Source organism: Cyprinus carpio, unplaced genomic scaffold, assembly GCF_018340385.1.
Source record: "Cyprinus carpio isolate SPL01 unplaced genomic scaffold, ASM1834038v1 S000000709, whole genome shotgun sequence".
Lineage (NCBI taxonomy): Eukaryota > Metazoa > Chordata > Actinopteri > Cypriniformes > Cyprinidae > Cyprinus > Cyprinus carpio.
The window spans coordinates 1-8,522 of record NW_024873441.1 but is presented as its reverse complement, the minus strand read 5'-3'; the positions used below and the strand labels follow the sequence as shown (position 1 = coordinate 8,522).

The 8,522-nt window shown below is 36.7% G+C and overlaps 1 long non-coding RNA gene across 1 annotated transcript; it reads left to right on the top strand.

Moving 5' to 3' along the window:
• Window positions 1-2,344: 2,344 nt before the first annotated feature.
• On the top strand, window positions 2,345-3,676 carry LOC109070962. The gene is made up of 3 exons (XR_006158948.1): window positions 2,345-2,853; window positions 3,160-3,220; window positions 3,602-3,676. It is a non-coding gene; the product is annotated as an uncharacterized LOC109070962 (long non-coding RNA).
• The last annotated feature ends 4,846 nt before the right edge of the window (window positions 3,677-8,522 follow it).

Below are 8,522 nucleotides of genomic sequence, written 5' to 3'. Positions count from 1 at the left end.
AAACAACAAGAGTTTAAACATACTTGACATTTTAATACACTATAGTAAGTAGTATAACTTAAGTTTCTGACACTTTAACATTCAAATGTTTACGATCGTAAGTTTTTTTAATGTTTCTTCAAGAAGTGTCTTATGTTCACCAAGGACGCTTTTTTTTTTACACACACACACATATATATATATATATAAAAAAACAAACAAGACTTTAACATTGTCGAATATTATTGTAATTTAAAAATGTAAAAGGCTGAATTTTCATCATCATTAACAGTCAGTCTTCAGTGTCACATGATCCTTCAGAAATCATTCTGATGCTGATTTTTCTGCTATCAATGTTGAAAAACAATCATAATGTTTTTTAGGATTCTTTGATGAATAGAAAGGAACCACAGTTGTTGAAATGTAAATCTTCAGTTTTGTTCAGTATAATGCTCCTCAAACATGAGTGTATCTTGACTGTTCTGGTGTCTCTGATGAAGCTGTGGAGCGTCTCCTCTCTGCTCTCAGTCTGTTGTGTGCTGCAGGGAGTGATGAGACACTGACAGCAGCACAGCTGGAGCTCCACAATCTACAGTCTGCTGTCTGACATTACTATCAGCTGATGAAGAAAAACACCACTGATGTTTACTGACCAAACAGAGGGGTCTGTTACTGTATATGCTCGCTAGTCTTCACATCTGCATACGCAGGTAAATATGGAGGAGTATTTACTGAGACTGATCACATATATTGAGCACATGTCCGATTGAAAATCCTGTTTATTTTTTGTCAATGAGACAGAATACACATTATTAACCGAAAAGCCTGTGTTTATTTGATATAAATCATTCTTCCTCTGTTATGATATTTCATCACGCTGCTGTGTTCTGATTCGCTGATCATATTATTAAACAGCTCATTCATATGCTATTAAACAAGTTAAACGTACCTCCAGTGAATGTTCTTTTCCAGACCCCCTCTGCTGGATTGATAACAGCCTGACATGAGCCCGCTGACACACAATCAGAGAGTATCTGAGTAAACTTAATGATCGGATCATTTCTGCTTCTGCTTCAGTTTGAACTATAGAGGACAGGAACGGCGTGACAGGCGTACAGTGACTGAAAGGACCCCGCGGACGCTCATTTAGCAGTTCGATACATGCCTGTGTAAAATGTTTAATGCAATTTCTCGAGCGGCTTTTGGGAAAAAAAAAAAATACGTTTTTTTTGTGTGTTTGGTTTTATTTTATTTTATTTGACTTCATTATAGTATTCATATATATATATATATATATATATATATATATATATATATATATATATATATATATATGTAACGGAGTTTAAATAATGTTGTTAAATTCATGCATTAATTGGGGGAAACTCGACATTGGCTGGCTGTTGAGTCACTCGCATTAGTGTGCGTGATTATTGTGGGCGGAGTTACGTCATTACCAGCAGAGCCTCACATCTCTCGCTGCTGGTAAGTCGCATCAATAAGCGCTGTGTCATAAACCGAGTTTAGATTCTTTTCAAGTGCAAGGTTGGACTTTAATACTACACACAAGTTTACTTCATTTGCCTGTCAGTTCCTGGTTCTGTCAGTCGAGTCAAATGTGTTATTTGCGATGATTAAATGTGATGAGGTGTGTGTATGTGTTAACCTGCTTGTGAAACTCCGAATCTCTGTTGATTTTCCATTTAAGATTTTTTGAGCAACGTTGATGCGTTGATGTAGCCTACACTAACCAGCTTTTGGTTGTTTGTCCCAGGTATGTTTTATATTCACATTGTCATGTTCTGTGTTGTAAAAATATATTATCCGAATTGAGTGTTAGCATTAACACGTGCTATATGCTCGCACGTGCTGAACTGAGTAACTGCGCCATTTTATGCCTGAGTTCTTCTTTTTCTGTATTTTCATTTATACAAAAATATGCAAAATGATGGTTACTTAAGGTTATAGTGTCTCTGTATTTATGTGAAGTGATGAGAAATGAGAATAGAGACAATGATTTATATTTTTTTTTCTTTAATGTATGTTTTATTTTGAATTTTATTACACTATATGTTCACGATCACTTTGTAAAAAATATATTACCAGCAGAGCCTCACATCTCTCGCTGCTGATTTCTGTGCAACGTTGATGCGTTGATGTAGCCTACACTAACCAGCTTTTGGGTTGTTTGTCCCAGGCCCAGTAAAGCAAGATTTGAGTAACCATCCACCTGCCCCCAGTGTGATTCCATCCACACACACACACACACACACACACACATATATATATATATATATATATATATATATATATATATATATATATATATATATATATATATATATCTATATATATATATATATATATATATATATATATATATATATATAAATATAATGACTTAATTGGTGAAAAGTGACTTTGAATTTGTGCTATTTTGTTGTGATTTTTTATTTATTAAATGTGATGCTGCTCTACATATAGTAAACGAACAGATGTAACTTGTAGTAAATGACTTTATCTGCTCTGAATGAAAAAACTGACTAGTGATCTTGGAGTTTTGTAGTAAAGAGCAATTTAAAATCTATTGGCTACCTTCAAACTGACTGTAAAGATCACAGCGCTCCGCAGAATCCAGTAATAATCCTACAGTTAAAAGCCTGAGACACTCTCATGAACAGAGACTGGTTTCAGCAGCTGGAGGAGGATTAGGGCGTGTCTTTGTCAACAGGTAGATTGTGAAAGTGAAACTGTTGCTGTAATGTTCTCCTTTCAATCTTTAATAACTCTCGTATCAACATTTTGTTAATATCAAATGATCATATAAATAATTTATTCAGAAACTCCTGTGAACACATCAATGCTCAGCTGAAGGTAAGTCAAGAACCAACCGAAAAAACACATTACCTGAACAAGTGTCTGTGTGACTTTCAGCTGCGTTTAACCAGTTAGTTATGTCTATAAGTGATACTAAACCATACAAATACATTTTTAAAAAGGATAAATTGAACCAATACTACGTGTAGATACACATTGATGCATTTGTGTCTTTCTCTGGACTAATTTAACAGTTGATTGTGATGTTGGATGTAGTTTAAGTATTCAGAGCGAACACATGCATGTTAACACACGAGCTGACTGTTTATGATAATGTTTTTATTTTCCTTTGTGGTCCTTTAGAGATGAAGTGTCATTTGTTTGACTTTGCTGATTATTAGTGGAATTACAGATTCAATATCAGGTAATTATTCACACCCATGTAAAGATCTGAAGTGTGTGTTCATGTTCATTCATTGTCCAGCTGAACTATATTATAATTATAGTTTAGTTTATAGTTCATGTGACCAGGTCAATGTACAATTATGCCATTTATTACATGGCTACTTGGTTTAGAATAGTTTACAAAGAGCCATCTTTAGTAATGTTTTTAATAAAACAGACGAAAAACACACAAAAGCAGTGTTTTCACAGCAGAGATGATCGGACGCAGAGCGTTTGTGTGAAGAAAGGACAGTCACTGCTTTACATGTGGAACGCTGTAGATACCTTGAAGGATGACGTTCAGCTGACACAGGAGGTTCACATTTAATTTAGAGACCTGCTCTCTTCGCTCTTGTAACAGAGCGGTATGAAGTCGTGGGATCTGCAGATCCTGTTCTTGCTGTAGCTGGTGAAGCTGTGATTCTGCCCTGTTCAGCGATCAAACCCAACATCAGTGTTGTGGACATGAGAGTGGAGTGGTTTGAGATCCGATCTAAAAGACACACTAGTGCACTTTATGATGATCATGTAGACAAAAATACAGATCAGAGTCAGTCCCTACAGAGGGAGAACCAAAACTGAATCATCAAGAACTACAGAGAGGATGATTGCATCACTCAAACTCGGGCATCAGTCCGAGTCTCTGATGAAGGACGTTATAATGTTAGTTTTATTGAGTCTAAATCCTGGTCTGATGATGCCACTGTTAATGTCAGTGTTGAAGGTGAGTAAACCAGTGAAAACTAAAGGGTCTGGAATTACGCACACGATCTTACTAAAATCTAAAAAACTGATTTTAAGACCATACACTTAATGACTTTGTAAATAGGTCCCAAAGTAAAACTTGGCCATCACACACTAAATCATCTGAGGATCACACACTACAAGACTTTTAAGTTGCTCCGATACACAAACTCATGCAGAAACATGCGCCTTGCTTGCTAGGAGATGTTTTTACAACATGAAAACAGTATGTTCTAAAATCGCTCAAAAGATCAAACATGTTTGCGATGGAATCAAAGTCTGACTTTAAAAATCATCCATCTGTGATCCAAAATACACTACATGATTGTCTCTGGAAATCTGTCAGCTCAGATCTGCAGACTAGCTTTATGACTTTCAACTAGAGTGCAACTTCTCCATACTGTACTTTGGGGGAAAAATCAGGGCAAAAGTGGTGTAGTGTAATTCCATCCTTACCTAACTCTAACTAACTTAAAAAAGCCCGAACAACAACAGACTGTTCTTCTTGTTCGGTCTGTAAGCTGTAGAACTCCCCAGTGCTCGCTGTAGATGGGTTTTGATCATTCAGGAGGGCTTCCAGCTACAGTGGGAATCTGAAGGCTGAACCCCTGAACGGATGATCTGAGTGGCTTTGGACAGTGAAAGGAGTCAGTTTGAGGTTCAGAAACTACAGAGACCCACAAAACACAGAGGGGGAAATTTTTTTTTCAGTGTGAAAATCACCACTACTGTACATCACAGAGATGACAAGATTCACTGCAGAGTCCAACTAAGACATCACATGCTGGAGGCACTGAATTATCAGACTCAAGTAAGTATGGACACTTTGTTACTGAAATTTTGTTCATCTTCTTGGTGGGTAATTCTTTGAATGGCAGTAAAAAGACTTAATGAATTATAAGCTTAGCCCATTACTATGTATAAAAAAAGCTAAAACATTTTACTGTCTATGTACCACTCAGAACTGAAGCATATATACTACAGGTGCATCTCTTGATACATCAAGAATGTCATTTGAAAGTTCATTTATTTCAGTAATTATGCACTCGTGTATTAACTAATTCAATGCACACAGACTGAAAGTAGTATAAAATTCTTTGGTTTCTTTTACATTGTGATGGATTTTTGGCTCACATTTAAGAAAACCCACCAATTTATTATCTCAACAAATTTAGAATATGGTGAACATGCCAATCAGCTAATCAACTCAAAACACCTGCAAATGTTTTCCTGAGCCTTTCAAGATGGGTCCTCTCAGTTGTGGTTCCTAGGCTACCACAATCATGTGGGAAGAATTGCTGACTCTCCTGTGACCAGTTGTCCACAAGACAATCATTGCACCCCGTCACAAGGAGGGTAAGCCCACACACAGTCATATGCCAAGAGGTATCGCTGGCTGTTCACAGAGTGTCTGTAATGCCAAGACATGTTAACGAAAGTTTGAGTAGGAAAGAAAACGTGTGGATAATAAAGATGCCACAACCAACCTGTAGAGAACCGCAGCTTCTATGAGGAATTGGGTCAAGGCAAAATCGATTCGAAAGAATTTGAGTGAATCCTTTCTCAAGGAATAGACTGAGGCTGGGGTCAAGGTCTATCTCAAGAGCCACCACATCACAGACGTTGTCAAGGAATTTGGCTCCAGTTGTCGTATTCCCCTTGTTAAGCCACTCCTGAACCACAGACAACGTCAGAGGCGTCTCACCTGGGCTAAGGAGAAGAAGAACTGTAACTGTTGGCCAGTCAGTGGTCCAAAGTCCTCTTTTTCAGATGAGATCAAGTTTTGTATTTCATTTGGAACCAATGTCCTAGAGTATGGAGGAAGGGTGGAGAAGCTCAGAGCCCAAGTTGCTTGAGTTCAGTGTTAAGTTTCCACAGTCTGTGATGATTTGGGGTGCAATGTCCTCTGCTGGTGGTTGGTCCATTGGTTTTTTTTTGAAAAACTAAGTAAACTGCACACATTTACCAGTAAATTTTGGAAAAAAAACTAGGAGCCTTCACCCCCTTGCGTCCTTCTCCTCGTGACGAGCTTTTTTGAAGATGCCGATTTCATTTCCATTTTCCAGGATTTGGCACCTGCCCCCACCTGCCAAAGCACCAAAAGTTGGTTAAATGACCATGGTGTTTGGTGTGGCTTGAACTGGCCATAAACTCACCAGACCTGAAACCCAAGAGAGAATCAATGGCGTATTGTCAAGAGGAAAAATGAGAAACGAGACCAAAAATGCAAGATGAGCTGAAGGGCCACTGTGTCAAAGAGAACCTGGAGCTTCCATACTACCTCAGCAGTGCCACAAAAACTGATAACCTCCAATGCCACGCCGAATTGAGGCAGTAATTAAAGCAAAAAGGAGCCCCTAGCAAGTATTGAGTACATGGTTACAGTAAATGAACATACTTCCCAGAAGGGCAACAATTCACTAAAAACTGTTTTTTTTTATTATTATGATTTTATTTTTTTTATCTTGTCTTATGAAGTATTCTAATTTGTTAAGATGAATCGGTGGTGTTTTGTTAAATGTGAAGCCAAAATCATCACAATTAAAAAGAACAAAAACGACTTAAACTACTCAGTCTGTGTGCATTGAATTTATTAATACACGAGTTTTCACAATTTGAGTTGACTTACTGAAATAAATGAACTTTCCACGACATTCCTAATTTATTGAGAATTGCCACCTGTATATGTGTTTTAATAATTTCGTTAAAATATGTTTATTTTACACACAATGGCTTAGTTTATGGTTTTGTTTTGCAGGTAAATATGTTCGTTCTGGAGGACATCAGTCAATCATGATTTCAGTTGCTGTTGTGCTCAGTGTGATTGCTGGAATTCTGATAGCTGTGTTTGCTCATAAAAACAGAGTAAAATGCTTGTTTTTCTCATTTTATACAAAAAAAATTTTATGTAAACTAAGGCAGTATGGAGATAATTTTTAAGGCAAGGCAGTTTTTTATTATATAGCACATTTTCATACACAATGGTAATTCAAAGTGCTTTACATAAAAAGGATTAAAATAATCATATTACTAAAAACATCAAGATTAATTAAAACATTTGAGGGAAGAAGTAAAAAATTAGGATTATAAGGTGGTTTTCTCTGCATTGGTTTCCAGACTGTAGGATTGTGAATGACTAAAGAAACGTTAACAGCACCATGGTAATAAAATTATCTATTTTCTTGTCCATAACACCCCCCACTGCCATGTATACCAACGACAGAAATAAGAGCAGTTAGAAACAGCTAAATCATGTGGTAGCGCACTGATATTATGTGACTATATTGTATTGCAATAGTTAGCACTTTATGTTAATGTTGAATTGAGACTAGTTAGCAGCAAGCACATAATTTATAATGGGAATGGTTTAATAACAATATTTCATTATGATTACACTTGAACTGGTAACAAAATAGATGAAGGATGGTGAAACACAAACAGTTAAATGTACCCAGCATGAATGTAAAATGTTTTTTTTATCTGAGGAGAGGGTTGAGAGAAAGAGCTGAAAGAGAGAGAGAGAGAGCAGAGCCCCAAGAGTAGGGGACTTACCCCTTCCTTGACCATGTGACTGGAACATCTGGCACATCTGCTGCAGGTGGTTTTAGAGTGTTTCAGACACAATCTGTAGAACTGAAAACTGGAGTTTAATACTTGGGGATTTTAATAACTGGTAAGCTCAAAAAGTCATTGAGTAATTATTTTATCAAGATGTTATCGTTTTTTGTTCCTTTAAAAAGTCTTAAAAATCTTTAAATAAAGTTTTCCTAATAAAGGCTCTTAAAAGTCTTAAAATGTCTTAAATTCCAATTCCATGGATCTTTAAATATTTTCGGTCACATTCCGCAAAACGTTCTCCTGTCTCTGACGGACTCAGTGACTGTTTTACAATCTTTAGACAGGCAGATTTCCCCCAGCTGTAGTTACTGGCTACAGTTAGCTGACCAGCATGCCTAGCTAGTTTAAAAATTGGGTTAATGCAGTTTACTGAAAATGGCCGAACGTGACAAAATAGCCTGTTTGACAAAAAAATAACTCAGTGAAGCATCGTGAAAGCGTGAGATGGATTCTTCTGATTTTACTTACATTCACCGTAAACAGAGATTGATAATGGATTGTGTATTTCTGGTATCAAGGTCGCACTATTTAGGCTTTGCGCTTCCTGTAAGACTTGTATGGATAAAATCTCAATAGACATTAGTAATCGAAATGAATGGTACCCATTAATAAACTCACATAAGAAACTACTGATGTAAAATTCTGAATGTTGAGTTCTTTAGTTATAACAGAATGTAGTCAAGCAACAGACCTGACAGGGGAGCTATTTGCTCGAATATTCTCACTATGCACATGTTACATTGATTTTACGTGAAACAATTTATTTTTTAAGCAGTCACATAATGAGGTGACTTACATTTAAGACACTATTACTGTTTTGTTCCGTTTCACCTACAAAATATTCCACAAAGATCACAGCAGAATTATTGCGCATCCCCTTTCAGCATACCACAGCGGAGTTTTTGTTACTGAATGATCGT